This window comes from Ovis aries, chromosome 3, assembly GCF_016772045.2.
Source record: "Ovis aries strain OAR_USU_Benz2616 breed Rambouillet chromosome 3, ARS-UI_Ramb_v3.0, whole genome shotgun sequence".
Lineage (NCBI taxonomy): Eukaryota > Metazoa > Chordata > Mammalia > Artiodactyla > Bovidae > Ovis > Ovis aries.
Window position 1 is genome coordinate 21,722,156 of NC_056056.1, and position 23,374 is coordinate 21,745,529.

The window sequence follows — 23,374 nt, forward strand, 5'->3', positions numbered from 1 at the left end:
CAAAGGCAGTTGAGGCCATTTGAGATTCAGAATCTGTCTCATGTCGGAGTTTGACTGGACATTTGTTCTAGGTCAGCTCTGGTGAAAAAGGACCCCACACATGTGCACCAAGGAATGACAGGATGGAATAGCACAGGCAGGTGACATTTGCACCCGGCATTTATAGGGCTCAAGGAGGGGTATCGTGTCCCTCCTGCAAATCCAGGCTGACCGCTCCAGTTCGATAAGCCTTTGCTGTGAGGCCAGGTGTGTCTTCCTCCTCTGGGTCAGGGGAGGTCCAGGAGCCGGTTCCTTCCAGGATGTTGGCAGACTTCCAGGTAGAACTGTCTGGATTTATTGGTAACGTATTTACAACAGAAATCCAACCTCAACCTAGCAGAACACGTGGCAGCCATTTGTATGAATCAACACTCTGGGCATTAGCGGGATTAAGTACGATGATTTTCACTTCCAGAAGGACACTAGTGATTATAAAAGCTGCCTTAGTTGTTTTTGAAGTATTTTTGTGTTTTTTTTTTTTTCACCCACCACCCTCCACCCTTAGGTTTCCTTACACATTCAGACATTTACAGTAAACAGGGATTAGCCTCAGCTAACCAAGAGAGGCTAGCAGATGGTTTTAATTAACTGTGTCTTAAAGAGAAAGGATTTAGCATAACACGAAGATGGTTTTCACAGAGCAGACTACACATACAGCGATGGCGCGGGCCTGGCCTGCTGCTCCCTGTTTCTGCCTGTCTTCATCCTTTTCCTCTTCATTTAGTACTCTCTCATTTATTTTTTTCAAAGAAGCAATTTAGAGTCACAAAATGAAACATTAATAATTTTTGTCACCTGAATATCTATGTGTAAAAGAATATAAACATATATAGATAGATACATAGAGAGAGAATATAAAAACAAAGTGCATACAATATATCCTGCGTGATTCAGAAGCGTTCTTATATCTAAAACTTATATGAACAGCAATGTGGCCGCTCTGCTCAGCTGCGTCTGACTCTTTGTGACCCCATGGACTGTAGTCTCCTCTGTCCATGGAGTTCTCCAGGCAAGAATAATGGAGTTGGTTGCCATTTCCTTCTCCAGGGGATCTTCCTGACCCAGGGATTGAACTTGTGCTTCCTGTATTGGCAGGCGGGTTCTTTACCACTGAGCCACCTGGGAGGCTGTTGCCATACCTTCAGGTTGACCTTATTTAACCTCCACAGGAATCCATGTGATAGGGATTAGTCTGCTTACTTTACAGGTGAATAAACAAGGCTGAGAATTATCAGATGAGTTAGGTGTAAACAATACCAATAATTGTGCTTGCAGTGACTATTACACATCATATACCCCAAACTGTGGAATAAAAATCACTGTAAAAGCCTTGGAAAGCATAATTAAGAAATCATACTAAAAAGCTTGGTAATTTTTAAAGGGCTCAGCGGCTCTTTAGTGATTGGACCAATGATAATTCATCTCATATGCCCTGAACGGAGGGCTGGATAGTGGGCACATGTTGTCACCATCATTGTCTTCTGAGCCAACTCTCACAGAACTAGTACTGATTTAAATACTTTGAACATGTTAACCTGCTTACTGAGAGCTTAGTAACAATCTTACAAAGTAGATCCTACTCAGTTCAGTTCAGTTCATTTCAGTTCAGTCGCTCAGCCATGTCCGACTCTTTGCAACCCCATGAATCACAGCACTCCAGGCCTCCCTGTCCATCACCAACTCCTGGAGTTTACCCAAACTCGTGTCCATCAAGTCGGCGATATCATCCAGCCATCTCATCCTCTGTCATCCCCTTCTCCTCCTACCCCTAATCCCTCCTAGCATCAGGGTCTTTTCCAATGAGTCAACTCTTCACATGAAGTGGCCAAAGTACTGGAGTTTCAGCTTCAGCATCAGTCCTTCCAATGAACACCCAGGACTGATGTCCTTTAGAATGGACTGGTTGGATCTCCTTGCAGTCCAAGGGACTCTCAAGAGTTTTCTCCAACACCACAGTTCAAAAGCATCAATTGTTCTGCGCTCAGCCTTCTTCATAATCCAACTCTCACATCCATACATGGCCACTGGAAAACCATAGCCTTGACTAGACGGTCCTACTAGTATCCCTATTTTTACCATGAGAAACTTGAAATGCAGAGAAGTGAAGCACTTTCCATGGTCATGCAGCTGATAAACGGCAGATTCCAGGACTAGAATTTAAATCCAGGACTCTGGGCCAGAGACCATGCTTATAACTGCTACACTGCCTACCTAGATATGGGGTTTCCAGGTGGCACAGTGCTAAAGAATCTGCCTGCCAACACAGGAGACACTCAAGAGATGCAGGTTCAATTCCTGGGTTGGGAAGATACCCTGGAGAAGGAAAGGGCAACTCACTCCAGTATTCTTGCCTAGATTTCATGACAGAAGGGGCCTGGTAGCCTGCAGTCCACAGGATGGTGAAGAAGTCAGACATGACTGAGCATATGTGCACTGAGATACGGTAGGAATTGACCTCAGGCATGAACTTTCTGTCTGAAGACCTCAGGGTCAGAATGGGTAGACAATTTACATACAATGTAGCATAGTCAGCACATTTCCAAGAGTGCTTAGGAGGGCCTTCTTTTTTTTTTTTTTGCATGAAACAGAAGTCACTCAGGACCTCTGTCCAGATTCCAACAAGCCAGATTAGGATGGAGAATTCCTTGTTCTCAGTCCTCCAGAGTTGAATACACACCCACAGAGGGAAGGGAGTGGCTATATGAAAAAGAGATTAGGATTTATGGTGGGCTCAGTGTGGCCCCCTGGTGGCTCAGATGGTAATGAATTCAACTGCGTTGGTGGAGACCTGGGCTGAGAAAATCCCCCTGGAGAAGGGAAGGGTTACCCACTCCAGTGTTCTTGCCTGGAGAATCTCATGGACAGAAGAGCCTGGTGGGCTACAGTCCATGGGGTTGCAAAGAGTCAGACACGACTGAGCAACTTTCACTCAGTATGGCCCCTAACAAGAACAAGTTTTAATCCATAGAACTTGTCAATGTTCCCCTATATGGTAAAATTCTACAGAGGTGATTAAAGATTTTCAGATGAGGACAAATCTTGGGTTATCTGGGTGGACCCTAAAATCTATAATAAATATCCTTTTACAGAGAGAGCCAGAGAGAAATCAGACCCACAGATGGGAGAGCCATGAAGAAGACTGTAGACATCAGAGTGAAGCCGCTGTAGGTCAAGGACCACAGGCAGCATGCAGGGCTGGGAGAGGGTGGCAATAGATGGGGACTTCAAAAGCCCCCAGAGGGACCTTGGCACTACTGAGTCTGTGATCTCAGCCCAGAGATAATGACTTGGAACTTCCATCTTCCAGAACTATCAGAGAATAAATTTCTGTTGTTTTAAGGCACCATGTGGTAACTTGTTGCAACACCACAGGAAATGAATAAAGGCTCTTAAGTTGTGGTCTAGAGAGAGAGTGGAGAAGTCAGTGGCACCCCACTCCAGTACTCTTGCCTGGAAAATCCCATGGACAGAGGAGCCTGGTAGGCTGGAATCCATGGGGTCGCTAAGAGTAGGACATGACTGAGCCACTTCACTCTCACTTTTCACTTTCATGCATTGGAGATGGAAATGGCAACCCACTCCAGTGTTCTTGCCTGGAGAATCCCAGGGACGGGGGAGCCTGGTGGGCTGCCGTCTATGGGGTCGCACAGAGTCGGACACGACTGAAGTGACTTAGCAGTAGCAGAGAGAGAGAGAGATCTACTATTCTTGTAGAAAAAAAAAAAAAAAAAACCAACATCTAGAGTATGCATGGCTGAGAGAAGCAAAGGACAGTGATGAGAGCCATAAAGAGTAGATTCTGGAAAGATTCCTTAGGATGTCATTTGCAGCACCAGCCCCTCTTATATGTATGGTAGCTGATGCTTTCCTCCAAAGATGAAGGACCGGGGTGGATCCTGGGATTTCATATAGCCATAAGCTTGACAAACTTGATTTACAAGTGGAAATTCAAAGGAAGACAAGGTCAGTTCTGGCTGGAGATCAGGGTCCCACAGAGGAGTTGGTACTCGAGCCTCAGTTCAGTTCAGTTCAGTTGCTCAGTTGTGTCCGACTCTTCGTGACCCCCATGGACTGCAGCACGCCAGGCCTCCCTGTCCATCACCAGCTCCCGGAGTCCATCCAAACCCATGTCCGTTGAGTTGGTGATACCATCCAGCCATCTCATCCTCTGTCGTCCCCTTCTCCTCCTGCCCTCAATCTTTCCTAACATCAGGGTCTTTTCACATGAGTCAGCTTTTCTCATGAGGTGGCCAAAGTATTAGAGTTTCAGCTTCAGCATCAGTCTTTGCAATGAACATTCAGGAATGATTTCCTTTAGGATAGACTGGTTGGATCTCCTTGCAGTCCAAGGGACTCTCAAGTTTGGAGAGCTTGGACAATGAGTGAGTTTCAGTGAGAGAGAGAGCTGTGAAGGAAGAGGGAGGCCAAGTCAGGCAGAGACACAAGGGTGGGAAAGCAGAGGCCACGTGACTTTCTCATCTAGGTCAGCCGTGGAAATGGATGAAACAGTTGTGTCGTCCAACTACTGTCCACCTGTCTCCAGGCTGAGCACAGGTGAGACTCTGATAAATGTCCCTGAGAGTTCATTCCTGAAGGATTCAGCCAAATCCAGCAGCCAGCTCAGGAATGAAGGTCATCTTGTGTTTCAGGAAAGTCCCTCCTGTAGTAAAAATAAACACAGTCATAGGGAACAACTCTTCATGCCCCATTGCAGGAGGTTCCAGCATGAGAGCTCCTACATCTTCTTTTGTTCCTCATCAGATTCAGGGATTTCACCCCAGGGTGATGGAGCTAACATCACCTGACCTGTTCGAGCATCCTTTCATTTTTGAAGGGAAGTGTGCACCCTTAACTCAATACAGATTCAAAAATATAACCCAGATGACTGCTCTTTGGTACATTTCAAGCCAATGTTTTGTCTGTCTTGGATCTGGAACAGACCACACAGGGCTGCATGGAGAGATAAAGACAGGGAGACAGAAAATGTGGGCTCTAACTCGGACTTGTTTGCTTGGAGCCATTTGACTGCGCCAAGTCATTTAGCCTCTCTGGCAGGGCTGACTAATCCACTGGGCACAGCAAACACAGTGCTGAGATTTCAGGGGTCCACAAGAATATTTTAATTTCTTTTCATAAAATCAGAAAGAAAAAAACGAAACTTTAGGTCAAAGGAAATAGTTTAATACATATTGTCAACATTTTTGTCTTTATACCCATTCAGTATAAAATAATAGTTTAGTACTTTATCATAGACAAAGAGGCCCAGGAAGGCCAAAGTGCTTCAGGTCCAAGAAAGTCATAACACAGCCCCTTTCTTGGTCCTTAGTTTTCTTACTTGGGCTTCCCTTGTACCTCAAATTGTAAAGTATCTGCCTGCAAAGCGGGAGACCTGAGTTTGATCCCTGGGGTCAGGAAGATCCCCTGGAGAAGGAAATGGCAACCCACTCCAGTACTCTTGCCTGGAAAATTCCATGGATGGAGGAGACTGGTAGGCTACAGTCCATGGGATCGTAAAGAGGTGGACAAGACTGACCAACTTCACTTCTTCACTTCTAGTTTTTTTACTTGCAAAAAAAGGCCGAATAGGACTTAGAGACTTCTATGACAGAACTCAAAGCCTCAGAGTCACTTCAGTCGCTTAGTCGTGTCTGACTCTTTGCAACCCCATGGACTGCAGCATGCCAGGCTTCCCCAACTCCAGAGCCTACTCAAACTCATGACCATTGCGTCGGTGATGCCATCCAACCATCTCATCTTCTGTTGTCCCCTACTCTTCCCATCTTCAATCTTTCCCAGCATCAGGGTCTTTTCCAATGAAAAGCCTCACAAGCATTTGTAAAATAGTCACAGAGATCGTCAAGCAATTTTTATTGTCCTATAAGGTCCAACAGTTAATTAGACATGGCCTAGAGCTTCCCTTATGTGGAAATTATATTAGTTTTGGAATCAAATGGATTTGGGCTCAAATCATGGCAGTCAGCTCTGTGTCTGACATGTGAATTCAGACACACCACTCTATACTGACCCTGAGGGTCTTTATCCACAATAAAAGAAGAAAGCAAATATCTTAGCGTTGTTTTAGTAATTAAAAGTAACACAAAGCACATAGTTCAGGTATCTAATACCCAATAGGGTCTCAATAAATAATACTGTTATCAATTTTTACCACTTCCCTTTTGAAACTTAACAGCTGAATGTGACAACAAGCTATCTTATGCCAAACATCTGCTTTAGCAAATCAGTGTCTAATAAAACTTGAGAAAATGAATGCAAATCGTTAATCATCTAAGACACAACATTTTTATTTTGCTTTCCTATAAGCCTTGTATTTATTTCTTAGGTAGGGTAGAGTTTGGTGACCTTGAAGTTATGTGTTCATCTAGTAATTAGAAGTATAAATGCTTTTAATAGAACTAACTTAGAGAGCATTAGCCAGGAAGAGGTAAGGAAGCTAGGGGAATGAATTTATTGTGTCTGTTATGGACTGAATGTTGGAGCCTGAACTCTCAATGTGACTGTATTCGGAGAAGAGGTCTTTATAGAGGTAATTAACATTAAATGCAATGGCAACCCACTCCAGTACTCTTGCCTGGCAAATCCCATGGGTGAAGGAGCCTGGTAGGCTGCAGTCCATGGGGTTGCTAGGAGTCGGACATGACTGAGCGACCTCGCTTCACTTTTCACTTTCATGCATTGAAGAAGGAAATGGCAACCCACTCCAATGTTCTTGCCTGGAGAATTCCAGGGATGGGGGAGCCTGGTGGGCTGCCGTCTGTGGGGTCGCACAGAGTCGGACACGACTGAAGCGACTTAGCAGCAGCAACATTAAATGAGGTCACTAGGATGAGACCCTAATCTAGTGGGTCTGGATTAGAAGTGGATCTTAAAAGAAGATGGCACACTGGAGTTCCACATATACACAGAGAAATGATCTTGTGAGAACACAGGGAGAAGGTCACCATGTACAAACCAGGAAGAGACGTCTCACCAGAAATCAAATTTGCTTGCGACTTGACCATGAACATCCAGCATCCAGAAGTGTAAAAAAAAAAAAAAAAAAAAAGGTTAAGCCATCTAGCCTCTGATATTCTTTTGGAGATATGATATTCTTATGTGATATGGCTACCACAGCAGGGATGCTCTAAGAACCAGAGGGCTCAACACCTGGGGATGTCCCTGCCCCAAAGAGGCACTGAGCAGAGTCATGGGACAGGAGGCACCAGCATCCACGAGAAGCTCTCTGGTGACATCCTCTCCAGGTGAGGCTTGTCAGCAGAAGATGCTGAAATGGTGCCAGGACACTTCTGTGCAAGACTGAAGATGCAGAAAGAACAGAAGCCAGGAGACTGGTGTGAAACCTCAAGAAGACAAGTGGACTGAAATTCCTGTGATGGACAACACAATTAGGTAGGCAGGGCACTGGCAGTGCCTAATTAACCACGGTACTCCCAAGAGAGTGCCTTCACGCCTTGATTTCAACTCCTCAGCTCTCAGCTGCCTCAGCACTTCTCTGACAAGTTTTAGGACCTGGCTTTTCCAGTTTTGCACAGTAGAAATGCTGGTCTGTCACTTCTAGTATCGCTAGAAGTCAGGAGACAATGTATTTCTAAATATGGGGCTCACAAAAGGAAAGAAATTCCTGGGAGGGAATTCCTGGGAGTAAACAGACTGGGCATTAATGCACAACATGAGAACTCAGATGGTCTTTCTGCTTTATTGTTTGTCCTTCTCTGTGTTCCTTAATCCAAATTCCTTAGAGACATATCTTTTGACCAGACTCGGGGTAAAAATGACTTTTAATAATGGAGCTATGAGGCATAATAGAACAAGAAAAATTTACTTTAGTCAGATAATGGAGCTCTAACCCTGATCCTGTTACCTACTGATAAGGAACCCTTCACATTTGAGCATTAGTTTTCCCTCTTCTACAGTGCTTGCTCTACTAAGCTTTATATCCTAAAGCACCAACCATATCCTGGCATGTCTTGCATCCTACATGGGTGTTATTTCTCTTCATTTGATTCAAGGGTTTCAGTGTCTCCTATTGCACTCTGTGGCTGCTCACTTACATGAGCCCCTCATACTGTTTGTTATATTCTTGCCATTATATTTCTAGAGGGAATAGGCAGTTCTGATGTTTCTTTTCCTCCTGTTTTAACTGAATATTATTTATTATTTAGATTTATAAGCCAAGACCTTTTGCAATAAAGTCATTTCAGGGCACACACACAAGGTTAAAAGCTTTAGGTCAAATACACAGAACTATAAAAATAAATAACCAGAGTACACAGTAGAAATATTATTTAAAGAAAAGTGGTGACTTCAACAGAGTGGCCCTTTCAGAGAAAGTCATTTGCAAAGATACAAAGATGAATAAATCTCATGGAGCTTTCCAGCTGTTTAATTAAGGAGCTGGAAAAAAATAACCCGTCCCTCCGTATTTGCTTCAAAATTTCAGTTAAGCCAAATAAGGCAAACAGCCAGACCTTAACCAATGCAAATGTTCCTTGATGTTTCTCAAAACAGAGGCATGAGAACAAGTTCTTACAACTCAGAAAGCCAGGGGAAAACTCTCCTCAATGCTACCTTATGCAGGAATCCCAGAAAAGTGGCTGGACACTATCAGAAAAGTTGGGAAGCCAATGAAATCTTTTTTAGCCTTTCAACTAGAAAGGAGTCCTCGCTGCTTCAGGTCTCTTCTGTTCCCTATGCAGACTTGGCTCATTGAATTTAAAGGACCAGCATTTTAAAGGTTTGATTTTCTGTTTGCATGTCTGTGTCCTGCCCTGGCTCTGAATTTCCTTCTGTAATGTTTTTCTGTGCACGGTTCTTAGCTCATGTCACCTGCCATAAATATTTATTACATAAATGGACAAATGCAAACTGGATACGGACACTTTTCCACCGGAGGTGCTTTTTGCAAAGCTAAAATTATTAGGTAGGATGTTTGTGTTTCAACAACCAGTGAAGCTTTGAAAACAGGAACCAGCTCAGGAGGGTGGAAAGATGCCAAAACTGTGGCTATTTGCATTTCAGCTCAACCAGCGTCAGAGCTGCACTGACCTGTCTAAAGAGAAGGCACAGACCAGCATCTGAGGATGATCCAGACACAACCCCGGAAGCCTAGTGCCCTGAACCACCACATTTGGCTGGAGTCTTCCCAGGTGGCTCAGCAGTAATGAATCCACCTGCCAGTGCAGGAGACGCAGGTTCGATCCCTGTGTCAGGAAGATCCCCAGAAGGAAATGGCAACCCCCTCCAGTATTCTTGCCTGGGAAATCCCATGGACAGAGGAACGTGGCTAGCTGCAGTCCACAGGGTCACAGAGTCAGGCACGACTTAGCGACTAAACAATAACAACCACCTTCCAAAGCTTCATTCTAAGTTCCAGGCTATTGGTTCAACAGAGTCATTCATAGGTTTTTGTTGGGTGGAGAGATGGTAGAAGCACTCTGTGTGGGACAGAGGCAGGGCTTCTCTCACTTGCAATAACAGCATACTTTCAGGGAACTGAGTGTCTAGGTTTGACTTGGTGGCGCTAGTAGTAAAGAATCTGCCTGACAGTGCAGGAGAAATGAGCTTGATCCCTGGGTCAGAAAGATTCCCTGGAGTAGGAAATGGCAATCCACTCAGTGTTCTTGCCTGGAAAAATCCCATGGACAGAGGAGCCTAGTGGGCTACAGTCCATGGGGTCACAGAGTCAGACACGGCTGCATGACTCATCAAGTCACAGATTCACCTACTAGTGATGATCTTAGATAAGTTACTCTGTGCCTCAGTTTTTACATGTATCAGTTCAGTTCAGTTGCTCAGTCGTATCCAGCTCTTTGAGACCCCATGGACTGGAGCACGCCAGGCTTCCCTGTCCATCACCAGCTCCTGGAGCTTGCTCAAACTCATGTCCATCGAGTCGGTGATGCCATCCAACCATCTCATCCTCTGTCATCCCCTTCTCCTCCTGCCCTCAGTCTTTCCCAGCATCAGGGTCTTTTCCAATGAGTTGGCTCTTCTCATCAGATGGCCAAAGAATTGTAGCTTCAGCTTCAGGGTCAGTTCTTCCAATAAATAAATGTGTAAATCAGAAGTCATATTAATCCCATTCTCATGAGCTTATTGTAAACGTTAAATAGATGTTTAGATCAATGCTTGCCTATCATTTAGACCAATGCTTGGTACATAATGACCTCTCTATAAGTATTTGCTTTTATTATCATTGTATCTATATCTGCTTTTCTGATAATTTTCCTTCCTCCTCTTCCTTCCCCTCCTCCTAATGATAGTATAAAATAACATTATAATTGTTATAAAGCTACCATTCTTTTTAGTCTCCTTTGAGCCGCTTGCTATGTAATGTTATGGTCTGAATATTTGAGTCCCTCCAAAACTCATATGTTCAATTCTAACCCCCAAATATGATGGTATTAGAAGTTGGGGCTTTGGGAGGTGCCAATGGTGAGGGTGAAGCCCACATGAGTGGGAGGAGTACCTTAAGAAAGAAGTGCCAGAGAGATCCCTAGCATCTTCCACCATGTGAAGCCATAGCCAGAAGGTGCCAACTGTGAACCAGAAAGTCCACCCTCACCAGAAAGCAACCATGCTGGCACCTTGATCTTGGACTTCCAGCCTCCACAATTGTAAGCAGTACATTTCTGTTGTTTATAAGCTGCCAAGTCTAGGATAATTGTCATTGCAGCCTAAATGGACTAAGGCAATAGTCAATATTTAATATGCAAAAGCAATTCATGATGTTGGTGTCATTATTCCTAAGTAGATGAGGAGACAGTCTTAGTGTAAAAAGGGAATCAACCTCAGGCTGCAGCATCAATAGAGGAAAAACATAAAGTGAGCTCAAGGCTTTCCACTGTAATTCACTGCCGGTTCCTCACTTTCTTGGAGTCCATCTCCGATGACTTTAACTGCAACTCCTGGGTGTTGATTTGCAGCCAATGACAGGGCTGAACCCATTTCCTTATCTGATAAACTTTCCCCATTGATCTGATAACCGGATGGGCTTTGACTCAAGTATTCGGATCTGTCTTGTAAACTTCCCACATGCACTGCCCAGTGATGACAAAAAGACCTCGGTAAACTTTGGCACAAGAGAATACTTCACGGTAAAAATGTGTCCCCTTGGAAATTACTGGAGCGAAAGCCAGGTGTAGAACGACTCAGTATAAATAAGATGCAAAGGACAAACTCTGCATCATGAAATATCCACATGCTTCAGACCATCGCAGCATGGAAATTTGACAGATGTTTTGCCTCTCTGGGTCTTGAGGAAGTTGGATTCATGGGCTGGTTTAACATTTTGAGACGTGGTTATCAGTTCATTCCTTCATTCTAGTGGAGAAGGAAATGGCAACCCACTCCAGTATTCTTGCCTAAAGAATCCTGTGGACAGAGGAGCCTGGTGGGCTGTCCAAGGGGTCTCATAGAGTTAGACATAACTGAAGTGGCTCAGCATGCATGCATGCATTGGAGAGGGAAATGGCAATCCACTCCAGTGTCCTTGCCTGGAGAATCCCAGGGATGGAGGAGCATGGTGGGCTGCCGTCTATGGGGTTGCATAGAGTCGGACACGACTGAAGTGACTTAGAAGCAGCAATAGCAGCAGCCTTCATTCTAGATGAGAAGTTCCAAGTAGATCTTTCTGCAAGAATGGCTCTATTTAATACCTGAATTCTTTGGTACAGTAGCTCCTAGCCACGTGTAGCTCTTGAACAATGGAAATGCAGCTAATGAAAGTGAAAGTTTAATGTTTAATTTTCAGTTCAGTTCGGTTCAGTTCAGTCGCTCAGTCATGTCTGACCCTTTGCGACCCCATGAATTGCAGCACGCCAGGCCTCCCTATTCATCACCATCTCCAGGAGTTCACTCAGACTCATGTCCATTGAGTCCGCGATGCCATTCAGCCATCTCATCCTCTGTCATCCCCTTCTCCTCCTGCCTCCAATCCCTCCCAGCATCAGAGTCTTTTCCAATGAGTCAACTCTTCACATGAGGTGGCCAAAATACTGGAGTTTCAGCTTTAGCATCATTCTTTCCAAAGAAATCCCAGGGTTGATCTCCTTCAGAATGGACTGGTTGGATCTCCTTGCAGTCCAAGGGACTCTCAAGAGTCTTCTCCAACACCACAGTTCAAAAGCATCAATTCTTTGGTGCTCAGCCTTCTTCACAGTCCAACTCTCACATCCATACATGACCACAGGAAAACCATAGCCTTGACTAGATGGACCTTAGTCGGCAAAGTAATGTCTCTGCTTTTGAATATACTATCTAGGTTGGTCATAACTTTTCTTCCAAGTAGTAAGCATCTTTTAATTTCATGGCTGCAATAAATAGCCACATGGGGTTAGTGGCTCCTTGAAGAAATAGCATGATAGTCTGAACAGTTGCTGAGACTTGAGAATGTTCTCTGTTCAAGACACTGAGTTCAACAAAAGAGTGATAGAAGTATGGGAAAAAAATCCTCTTTCCTTGAAAATCTTGAAGTCTCTGACAGATCAATCAAATACAATTTTGCAGCTCTGCACATCTGCTGTTCTCTCTCTTCTCACCTCACCTCTTAACTCCTTTCAAGAATCCAAGACTCAGCACTTATTTTATGTCCTCCATCAAGAGCTGCTTTTTATCTGCCTTTCCAAAGAACATTTTAGTTGTTAATTAACTCATGCATGTGTTCATCCATCCACTAGGGTTTAATGGATATTCATCAGGTTAGGAATTCTTGAACGACTGTATACTGCTCTCCTTACTGCATCTAGAAAGTACCTGGCACTTAGTAGGAGTTTAACAATTTTCTTAGATTATTTCATTAATTCAATACACCCCACTCAAGATTTATACTGTATTAGGTTGCCATGTATGGGGTCGCACAGAATCAGACACAACTGAAGCGACTTAGCAGCAGGCATACATATGACACTAAAAAAAGACATAAAAGGAACTTAGAGTCTGGTCTGGTGAAATGTATAGTGTTCATCACTCAGTTGTGTCTGACTCTTTGAGATCCCTATGGACTGTCGCCCACCACGCTTCTCTGTCCATGGAATTCTCCAGGCAAGCATACTGGAGTGGGTCGCCATTCCCTTCTCCAGGGGATCTTCTGGACCCAGGGATCAAACCTGGGTCTCCTGCATTGCAGGCAGATTCTTTACTGTCTGAGCCACCAAGGAAGCCCCGTCATACCTGGGCATATAAATAGCTGATTTCAACTGATGTTTAAGTGATGTCATAGGGATAAATGCAAGGTGATTTGAAAGCAAAGAGAACTAGCTGGCATAGTCTGAGTATTACACACTTCGTGTGGGACTTGGGATTATTTCTTCACACATACATTTCCCTTAGTGAGCTTGTTGGGAGCCAGGACCATCTTTAGTCTTTTTTTCTGACCCCAGAAGTGGGCATAGTGCCTGCCATGGAGCAGGGTGATTAATATCTGTTTTTGAATGAGTATGAAGTGATGTAACTAAAAATAGTTACCAATGGACATTAAAGGCATGGAAAGTGATGTGAAACTTTATCAGAATGAGATATTAATTTTGGTTGGGGGAATATAGTGGGTTGAATGGTGGCTCCCAAAATGATATATTGGCAACCTAATCTCTGTACATGGAATATTATCTTTCTAAGGTAAAAGGGTGTACATGTTACCTGACTTGGAAACAGAATCTTTCCAGATATAATTAAGAATCTTACAAAAAGGAGCTTATTGTGGATTAACCGGGGGGGGGGGGGGGTGCTCTGAATTCAATCACATGTATTTTTTTATAGGATGGAAATATGGAGGAAAAGATGCAGGGAAGAGGAGGAGGTGATGTGACTACAGAGGCAGAGATTTGGAGAAATGGGGCCAGATGGTGGTCAACTGCGTGTGTCAATTCAGCGGGACCACAGGACCGAGATATTTGATCAAACATCATTCTGGGTATTTGCTGAGGGCATTTTGAATGAGATTAACATTTAAACTGGTGGACTTTAAGTAAAGCAGATTGCCCTCCATAATGTGGGTAGGCCTCATCCAATCACTTGAATTCTAACTAGAACAAAAATTGACCCCCCAACCCCCCAGGCAAGAGGGAATCCTGCCAGCAGATGGTAGCCTTCAGACTCAACTGTAACTCTTCCCTGAGTCTCCAGCCTGCTGGCCTGTCTATTTCTGCAGATGTTGGACTTGCTAGTCTTCATAATCACATGAGCCAATTATTAATACATAAAATAAATTTCTTTTTCTCTCTCTCTCTGTATAGATATAAATAGATAGCTACACTGAGATATACATAGATGATACAGATTTAGGTATAGAGATCTCCATCCTAATGATTCTGGTTCTCTGGAAAAGCCTAACTAGTGTCGGCCCTAAGGCAAGGAAGGCTGACTTTCACCAGAACCCGGATGGGGCAAGGAATGGAAACTTCCCTGGATCCTCTGGAGGGAGTCCAGCTCTGCTGAGACTCTGATGTCAGACTCCTTGCCTCTTGAACTTTGATAAAATACATTTCTGAAGTTTTACATTTGTGGTGGGCTTCCCAAGTGACACTAGTGGTAAAGAACCAGCCTGCCAATGCAGGAGATAGAAGAGACAGGAATTTGATCTCTGGGTTGGGAGGATCCCCTGCAGGAGGGCATGGCAACTCCAGTATTCTTTCCTGGAGAATCCCATGGACAGAGGAGCCTGGCAGGCTACAGTCCATAGAGTCACAAAGAGTCGGATGCTACTGAGTTGACTTGGTGCATATGAATAGTCTTTGAAATTATATACTGTAACAATGTCAGAGTGAAACTGAATCCACAGACTTGTGCTTAGTGCTTTTTCTCTTTCAGATGAAACACTAATAAGAATATGCTAGCTATCATTTACTGAGCTTGAGGTTTATCCTATGACCCTGATACAGTGCTCAAGAATTTGCATACATTAGCTTACTTTAATACTCCTAACATTTATTCAGTAAGTATGAACATTAATTATATTTTGCAAGTGAAGGGACTGAAGTTAAGACACAAATCAACTTATCCAAGGTCACAGAGCAAGCATATAATAAGCTTAGAATACAAACACAAATTATCTGGGGCTAAATGATGCTTCTCTAAACTAAGGAGTGAATTCCTAATTGTATTTTTTTGGTCAGGTTAAAAATAAACACAAGCAGCCCAGATAGTTCAAAAGTTAGTAGGCTCCATTTTTCTGGTTTAGATGTGGAAACATACTTCTATAGAAACCCACTGGATTCCATAGAGAGTTTATCTTAAGTACTTTGGAGCAGTAATTCAAAAATGAAAAAAGAACGCTATGAAACAATGCAGATCTTTTATCATGCACTTGCCTCTTACCCTTCTTTTTCTTTTTATCTCACCACTTATGAGCAGATAATGGAGATTAGAGAGCATGAACTCCCTTTCGAAATAACTACCTGACCCTATTATCTTAAAAGACTTGCATACTACTAGGTATTTTTCTGAGCAGGGGTGGGCGGGATATTCATTCTCTTCATCACTGAGTATTATCCTGCTAGCAATAATAAGACCCAGGACATGGAAGCAACCTAGATGTCCATCAGCAGATGAATAGATAAGAAAGCTGTGGTACATATACACAATGGAGTATTACTCAGCCATTAAAAAGAATACATTTGAATCAGTTCTAATAAGGTGGATGAAACTGGAGCCAATTATACAGAGTGAAGTAAGCCAGAAAGAAAAACACCAATACAGTATATTAAAACATATATATGGAATTTAGAAAGATGGTAATGATAACCCTGTATGCGAGACAGCAAAAGAGACACAGATGTATAGAACAGACTTTTGGACTCTGTGGGAGAGGGAGAGGGTGTGATGATTTGGGAGAATGGCATTGAAACATGTATACTATCATGTAAGAAACGAATCGCCAGTCTAGGTTCGATACAGGATACAGGATGCTTGGGGCTGGTGCACTGGGATGACCCAGAGAGATGCTATGGGGAGAGAGGTGGGAGAGGGGTTCAGGATTGGGAACTCATGTACACCCGTGGTGGATTCATGTCAATGTATGGCAAAACCAATATAGTATTGTAAAGTAAAATAAAAATAAATAAAAAAATATAATAAAAAAGACCCAAGCAACAATCCTATTCTTCTGCTGAAATGTTAGGCACACACTAACTTAAAACTTAGCGCTTTTCCCCTAACAACAGTTCCATGGGCTGTGGAGTCTTTAGGTGGGTGAACCTGAAGGGGATCCCATGTTTTGATGCGCCTCTGATTGTAGAGAAAATATCCAATTCTTCCCCCAATTGAAAAATCAATGTAAGGTTAAAGTCAACATTTTCCATATACCTATGAAGCATATATCATGATTTTCAACTGGCAGAGGGAGTAGGCTAGAGAGAAATGATGGCCTGAATGTTCAGAGAGACATTTCCAAAAAACACATGCGACTATAAATTACCCTCATGCATCGCTCCTCTCATTCCCCTCTACCACTGGAGAATTTACTGGTCCCTCTGAGAAAAAAGCCTAGCCATGTAACCTTGGGCATGCTGTGCTATGCTTAGTTGCTCAGTCATGTTCCATTCTTTGCGACCCCATGGACTATAGCTGGCCAGGCTCCTCTGTCCTTGGGGACTCTCCAGGCAAGAATACTGGAGTGGGTTGCCATGCCTTTCTCCAGGGACTCTTCCCAACCCAGGGATCGAACCCAGGTCTCCCACATAGCAGGCAGATTCTTTACTTCCTGAGCCACCAGAGAAGCCCAAGGACATGGAGTGGGTAGCCTATTCCTTTTCCAGAGTATCTTCCCAACCCAGAAATTGAACCAGGGTCTCCTGCATTGCAGGCAGATTCTTTACCAGCTGAGCTACCATGGAAGCCCCAACCATGTATATATATCATGTATATTTCCACTAACTCACTATTTGGTTGTCCATCCTCCCAAATACTTTGTATGAAAACTACTGAGCAAGAACCAAGGACCTAACTCCTAAAGCCAGAAGCAAAACAAAGCATGGACTATCTTTGTTTTCCCCCACCCTCTTCCCCTCATCCTTTTGACTTCATTTTTGACTTTTCATTTTGAAGTGATCAGAGTTACAGGGAGTTGGAAAAGTGATAGAATGGCCATTTATATATGTTTTACCTGGTTCCTCCTAGTGGCAGCAACTTGTGTAACTGTAGAACGTTATCAAAGTCAGAAAGTCAGGAGGTTGACATGGATACAAAGCCATCAACCTTATTTAGATTTCACCAGTTTAAAATGAACTGATTTGCATGTGTGTTTTCTGAACCACTTTATCATACATGTAGATTTCTCTATCAGCACAAAAATATTCGTCTTCCTATCGCTTTATGTTCACACCCAACCGTCCTTTCCACCAATCTCTAACTTCTGACAACCAATCATCTGTTTACTCTTGTTGTACTTTTGTCATTTAAGAATGTTCTGTAAATGGAATAATCAATGAAGAGCCTTTGAGTTTGAATTTTTTTTTTTCATTCAGCACAATGTTCTTGAGATCCTTCAAAACTGTTGCATGTATCAGAATGTAGGGAATTCCCTGGTGGTCCAGTGGCTAAGACTGCGAGATAAATTACTTGGAGTTCTCCAGAGAAACAGAATCGAGAGGATTTATACATATAGAATATATAGAAAGATATTTATGATGAGGAATTGGCTCACATGACTGTGGAGACTGAAGTCCCACCATCTGCCCACTGTAAGCTGGATGCACTGGAAAGCCAGTGGTATAGTTCCAGTTCGAACTTGAAGGCTTGAGAATCAAGTGAGTCAGCAGTATTGGCACCAGGCTGAGCCAAGGGCCAGAGAACCAGGAGTACAGATGTCTAGGGTCAGGAGAAGATGGACGGCCCAGCACAAGCAGAGAACATACTTGTCCTCTGAGTACCTCATTGCTGTATACATGATGGCCAGTCCCGTTGGTAAGGGTGATCCACTTTCCCAGTCCCCAGGTCCACATATCTCCCCCAGAGGCACTCTTACAGCTACACTCTGAAATCAGGTTTTGTCAGCTATCTGGGTGTCCTTTGGCCCAGTCAAGTGACACATAAAATTAACCATCACACAAGTTATCCCTTTTCATTGCTGACTAGTGTCCCATGGTATGAAGGTATCACAATGTGTTTAACCATTTATCCCTTGAAGAACATTTGCAATATTTTCAGGGCTTTTTTTTTTTCTTTTTGGCAATTACAAATAAACGGCTATGAGTATTCATGCACAGGTTTTTAGGTAGAAATAATTCTTATTTTTCTAGGATAAATGCCCAGAAGTGCAATTGCAGGGTCATGTAGTAAAGATATATTTAGTTCTTTAAGGAACTGCCAAACTGATTTCTAGAGCAGCTGTATCATTTAACCTTCTGCCAGCAATGTCTAAGCACACACACACAGAGCAATGTATCCAGTTTCTCTGCATCCTCACAAGCATTTGATATTGTAACTGTTTTAATAAGGATGTAGTGATGTCTTACTGCATTTTTAACTTGCATGTTTATAATGATGAGTGATATTGAACATCTTTTTATGTGCTATGCACTATCCATATATCCTCTCTAGTGAAACGTCTAAGTCTTTTGCTCATTTTTTAATTGGATTTTATTTTTCACTGTTAAATTTTGAGAATTCTTTTTATACCATAGGTACAAATCCTTAATCAGATATTGTTTCCAATATCTACAGTTTTTGAAGAAAGAAAAGATAAGCAAATCGAATTCCATCTGTATGTGTTTATCTATTTACTTAACTATCTGATTATTAATAGGAAAATAATTCTTTCTTCTCAGAGAGTTAAGCAGTATATTTGTTTGTTTGTTTTCACTATTAAATAGCACACAAGGATGCTTGGTATATGGGTTTTGACACATTAGTCAGTAGGTTTGGAGTAAAATTAGTTATTACTATTCCACTTTTAAAAAATGAAGTGCATAAAGCCATTTTTCTTTCTTTCTTTTTTGAAACAAGTGACTTAGTCAAGGATTATCCAACAGTTTGAGATAATCTTTGTGGTCTTTTTAATTTTTTTTTTTTAGAATTAACATAGCTGAAAGAACTGTAAAAATTATATTTCTGCCAACTAGATAAATGATCTCCTCAGTATTATTCCACACTTTTTTTTTTTATTGCATCCAAATTCTCCGTGAATACATCATACTCAGCTGTAGTGAGCAAGCCTCCTTCATGTGTTAAAGGCAGGACATAAAAGGTGATTTCTAGTCCTTCCAATGCTTCATTTAGACAGTTGGAAACTAGGCTATTTTGGAAATTGAAAACTATGTTTCCTGCCACTGATTTCTGGGGTAACCATCTTACAATTTTTAAATCATTCCTCAGATAGGGAAATGGAGACCCAGCTTGGCCTGTATTATGTTGACTGAAAACCAAAAACAGGCCTGTTAGGTGATAGGATAAAGTTACACAGGAATTGTGACAATTTTGAGCAACAGGAATTCCATTTTCACCTGAAGCTCTATGAAGAAAGTCATGTCCCTTTTTAAAATGATGACATATTTCAAACATAGAAAAGTACAGAAAATAATATAACAGGCACCCATTTACCCACAGGGCCACCATGAACACATGTCTTTGTGTGAAGTGGAAAAAGACTTGCTTTCTTTCAGTCAGAGGCAACGCTGCTGCAGGGGACAGGGTTTGGCACATGGTGCCTGGGTTTGGCCCCTTGAAGGCGCCCCCCTCAATAGCCATGGCTGGAGGTAACCACAGCTGAAATTAAACACAAGTTAACATGTTGCCGTGTTTGCTTCAGAATTTGTTTTAGTTGCCCAAACCTGCTCACACTTGGTGTGCCTGACTTCTATCACCTAACGTGGCTCTTGGCCTCTGTGCTTAAAAATACACAAAGAATCTCACACCACATAATTTTTAACCACACTGTCACCACTTTCTTCACTGATAATACCTGTTATGAAATACATTAAGATACAAAGAAGCGAAGTAAATAATACTAATGGCAGCATGTCTTTATAGCTGCAAGAATAAGAATGATGTTATGTATTTTTTAGTACGTGCTGGTGTAGTTCCAAGCTTTCTGTGCATATTTGTGCATGGAATCCTGCCTTTTTGGTGGAGAAATGAAAGTGAAGTGAAAGTGAAAATCGCTCAGTCATGCCCAGCTCTTTGCAAACCCATGGACTATACAGTCCATGGAATTCTCTAGGCCAGAATTACTGGAGTGGGAAGCCTATCCCTTCTCCAGAGGATCTTCCAACCCAGGGATTGAACCTAGGTCTCCTGCATTGCAGGTGGGTTCTTTACCAACTGAGCTATCAGGGAATCCCAGAGTCTATCTCTTTTTTAAAATTTATTTTAATTGGAGGCTGATTACTTTACAATATTGCGGTGGTTTTTTGTCATACATTCACATGAATCAGCTATGGGTATACATGTGTTCCCCATCCTGACTCTCCCTCCTACATCCCTCCCCATCCCATCCCTCAGGGTCATCCCAGTGCACCAGCCCTGAGCACCCTGTCTCATGCATCAAACCTGGACTGGTGATCTATTTCACAGATGATAACATACATGATTCAATGCTATTCTCTCACATCATCCCGCCCTCACCTTCTCCCACAGAGTCCAAAAGTCTGTTCTTTATGTCTGATGTCTAAGTGTGTATATGTCTGTATGTGTGTGTTTAACTCAGTGTCTACTGAATAACCTGAGACTGCATGTTATTTCATTGCTTTAGAAATATCCTCAGCCTCTAGGTCTTCAAATATTGCCTCCCCACCATTCTCTCCATTGCCTCTTGTAGTAGATGAACATTGGATCTTATCATTCCATCCTCCATAACTTTTTTCTGGCCGCACGGTGAGGCATGTGGGGTCTTATTTCCCTGACCAGGGATCAAACTGGCGCCCACTGTATTGGAAGCACAGAGTCTTAACCACTGGACCACCATGGAAATCCCAAAGACAATTTATGTTTACCATGTCCTATCATCCCTTGCTCATTCTGGAAAAGTTAATCAAATAGATTTCTCATTGCACTAATTCTTTATTCAGATGAGTCTAATCTGTTTCATCTGCCCCACGAATTTTTAATTTTGAGAAGAATACTTTTCATTTCCAGAAGTTCTAGTCTTCTCTCCGCCCAATCTGTTTTTTGTTTTCAAGTATCTTTTTTTCCCCTTTCCTTTTCTTACTGTGTTGATTTTGATTTCTTCATTTTGGCTTTAATCATTTGTCTTTCAGATTCTTGTTTTATTAACTAATGCCTTTAGGTTTTAATGATCCTTGTGGTGCATCTAACTTCATTCTGGTTAGGACAGATGGTTTCCTCATGTGCTTCATAATTTTTGATTTTGAACTTGAATTAAGAGCCTCTTTCCCCACTCCTATGTCCTGTGGCAAATCCTATGTGGCCTGTGTTGTTCAAGTGCCTCCAAAGCCTTTCATATTTATTGCTGCCTGGTGACTCAGGTGGTATAAATTTAGAGTCCAAACTCACCAGAAGTGCTTGTAGAGACAGATAAGCTTTTCTGCTAGCATATAGGGCAGAGGGGAGATTTGTTTTCTGCTTCATCTTTCACTTATGGTGCAATATCTGGGGGGACCAGTAGGAGTTTCCTTTCCAACTCCTGGCTTATTTGGAGTTGACTAAGATCTCATCTCCAGGTTTTGTGCAAGTGTTGGCACTCAAGATTCTATGTTTCTGGGTTTAGTGAATCCACCAACGTTATTTGCATCATGAGTTCACCTGCTCTAACCTCTAGTTTTCAAGTCCTTATGAATTCAAGGAGTCAAGGATATATTTTATCCTTCTGCTTTCTTTTTTCCCCTAAGATTTAGAGAAGACAGTGATCCTTACTCTTTCCTTTTTTTATTTCTTTTTGCATTATCTGCCATGTTATTGGAGCTGGGACTCTTCTAACAAGTTTCTAAACTCTGCATTGCCTGAGCACACTAAGAAAATGCAGTTAGAAAAAAAATGTATCTGTCAGAAAGAATGTGTACAGGCGACAGTCAGGGTAGTGTCAGAGCTACAGCGTTACATTGCTGTCTTCCATGCTAACAAGCAAGACAGGCAGCCAGCAATTTGCAGGGGCAATTTGAACAAGAATAGTCTCTACAGAAATTACTTATTTGTAGAATTTTTATCTTTAGCAGAATTATAGACAAATACTAGCAGCATTTGAGGTTAGTAAAAACTCAGAGGGAAAAGCAGAATACTGTAGAAGTAAAAGCAAGGGGCTTGAATATTACAGGCAATTTAGGAAAGATGCATCCAGACCGAAGAGCTGTGTGGCCAGGCCAAGGCCTTCTCTTGGCCTTGTGGCTTCATTGCTGTTTCGGAGTCTGTGTGAACAGGTAATCTCAGTTGTGTCCAACTCTTTGTGACCCTTTGGACTAAAGTCCACCAGGCTTCTCTGTCTACAGGATTTTACCTCCAAAGTCCATTTTGTACGGAACATGAACTTTATTCTTAACAGAGACTTTTGATCTTTTTATAAAATTTTAACTGAGAAAAAGGATAATTATTCTTAAAAGGGGTATCTAGGCCAATGAGACTCTAACCAGCCAAGACCTTTAAGATTCTGCTTTTTGAGGATGAACAAATTAGTTAAGAAATCCACTTTATGAATACTTTCCTTTAAAAGAAAAACAATTTCACCTAGGTATATTATTTTCCTGCTGCAGCTGTAACACGGGCTTCCTAGGTGGTGCTAGTGGTAAAGAACCCACCTGCAAATGTGGGAAACATAAGAGACCTGCGTTCGGTCCCTGGGTCGGGAAGATCCCCTGGATAAGGAAATGGCAATCCACTCTGGTATTCTTGCCTGGAGAATCCCATGGACAGAGGAGCCTGGTGGGCTACAGTCCATGTGGTCGCAAAGAGTCAGACACGACTGAAATGACTTAGCATGCACACACGTATGTATCCAAATTTAGTAGCTTAAAACAACACAAATTTGTTATCTTACCATTTTGCAGATCAGAAGTGCTCAGGTCCTAAAATCAAGGTGTTTGCAAGCCACAGTCTTTCCTGGAAGTGCTAGAGGAGATGCTGTTTTCTGGATTATCTATGTTGCTGGCAGATTTCAGTCCTTTGGGGTTCCTGGCTCCCAACTTCTAGAGTCACAGGCCTTGGCTCATGCCCTCCTTCCTCTATCTTCAAAGCCAGAACTAAGGTCAACACGGGTCTCTCTCACCCTTCACATCTCCCAGCTCTTCTCTTGGCGTGGCCCCTCTCTGGCTGATGTTTCTGCTTCCCTCTTCCACTTAAAGGGCCCGTGTGGTTAGATTGGGCCCATGTGGATAATGCAGGAAAACTCCCCTGTTTAAAAGTCTGTAACCTTAATTCCATTTGAGAAATTCCTTTT

At 42.5% G+C, this 23,374-nt stretch overlaps 1 long non-coding RNA gene across 1 annotated transcript; it reads right to left on the reverse strand.

Annotated features, from left to right (window-relative positions):
* Positions 1-582: 582 nt before the first annotated feature.
* LOC132659568 (uncharacterized) lies at positions 583-23,048 on the reverse strand. The gene is made up of 2 exons (XR_009600125.1): positions 22,976-23,048; positions 583-4,699 (listed from the first exon to the last, which is right to left on the reverse strand). It is a non-coding gene; the product is annotated as an uncharacterized LOC132659568 (long non-coding RNA).
* Between the last annotated feature and the right edge of the window lie 326 nt (positions 23,049-23,374).